General features: G+C 50.6%; 1 protein-coding gene across 17 annotated transcripts in view; it reads left to right on the forward strand.

Annotated features, from left to right (window-relative positions):
- The window catches only part of RYR2 (ryanodine receptor 2), an 847,904-nt gene that overhangs the window by 714,937 nt on the left and 132,254 nt on the right, over positions 1–713 (forward strand). The gene's annotated exons all lie outside the window — the stretch shown is intronic.

Raw genomic sequence — 713 nt, forward strand, 5'->3', positions numbered from 1 at the left:
CCCGCACAGCACAGGGCAGGGGACAGCCCCAGCCAGGGCTCTTCTGCCCTGTGCTGCCTGGGGGGGTGGGAGGGGGGCTTTTCCAGGAGGCCCCAGAGCCCCCACAGCCCCTGCTTCTAGGGTGAGTAGAGGCTTTTTATTTTTCCTTTTTTTTTCCTTTTTTTTATTTCTGTTGGGGGGGCTGCAGCCCTGGGGAGGGGGGGGGGCAGAGAAATATATATTCATGTATTCATGAATTCATTACACATGTATTTAGAGTTCATTTTATTATTATGATAGAGACGCTGGTTGTCTTCCAAATTGCTTTAACACTGTAGATATATCAATAAAACATTGACCAACTGATCTCTCTCTCACTTTTTATAGTGGTCTTTTGTTTTAATTGTGGAGGAACATGGATTCTGGGGTATTTTACAGAGTGACTGGGATTTTTTTATCAGGGATTTTTCAGTTTCCAATAAGGAACACCAGAATTCAAGCTAGGGAGGCCAGTGGCAGGACCCTTCCTGCTCAGAGTTGGCACCTTGGACCCAGCTGGCTGTTGCTGGCCTCCTTTGACAGTTCAAAGCAGGCCACCACACCCAGAACACCTCCTGGGCGATAGCTGCCCAGATGACTGGGCAGGAGGCACACATGGCAGGAGTGTCACACAGAGGCCAAATCTGCAGCCACAGCCCACCGGCAGCCGTCCCCGAAGGGCAGATCGCCCTTCT

Source organism: Alligator sinensis, unplaced genomic scaffold, assembly GCF_000455745.1.
Source record: "Alligator sinensis unplaced genomic scaffold, ASM45574v1 scaffold93_2, whole genome shotgun sequence".
NCBI classification, from domain to species: Eukaryota; Metazoa; Chordata; order Crocodylia; family Alligatoridae; genus Alligator; species Alligator sinensis.